At 48.8% G+C, this 377-nt stretch overlaps 1 protein-coding gene across 4 annotated transcripts in view; it reads right to left on the bottom strand.

Moving 5' to 3' along the window:
* The window catches only part of phldb3 (pleckstrin homology-like domain, family B, member 3), a 34,112-nt gene that overhangs the window by 27,720 nt on the left and 6,015 nt on the right, over positions 1 to 377 (bottom strand). The window lies entirely within an intron of this gene.

Here is a 377-nt window from a genome sequence, read left to right as displayed (position 1 = left end):
TGAAGATGAAAGCAGGAATGACAGACAGTAGATCAATAGCACTGCTTTCTCTCCAGCAGGTGTTGTTACACAACAAGGCCACAGCTGAGTGTAAATGACTCTGAAGCTTTTGTATTCGCTCCTGACGCCGAGTGTGGGAACAGACTCTCGCCCGTCTTTGTCCGAACCATTCCCAGCCTCTCCCTGCTCTGTCTGTCAGACCGGCCCAGGCCTTATTAGGACTCGCAGGCACACAGATAAATATAAAACTCAGATACGAGGAGCTCCAAACACATACGGACACACAGAGGAGGAAGTGGCTTCTAAAATGTCACAGACCGGTTTCATATTTCCACAGAGAGAGATTGGAGTCTGTTCCCAGAATAACCACAGCCTCT

This window comes from Sinocyclocheilus anshuiensis, unplaced genomic scaffold (genome assembly GCF_001515605.1).
Source record: "Sinocyclocheilus anshuiensis isolate Anshui unplaced genomic scaffold, SAMN03320099.WGS_v1.1 scaffold480, whole genome shotgun sequence".
NCBI classification, from domain to species: Eukaryota; Metazoa; Chordata; class Actinopteri; order Cypriniformes; family Cyprinidae; genus Sinocyclocheilus; species Sinocyclocheilus anshuiensis.
Note: the sequence above shows the minus strand (reverse complement) of the source record. Positions and strands in the feature narration are given on the sequence as shown.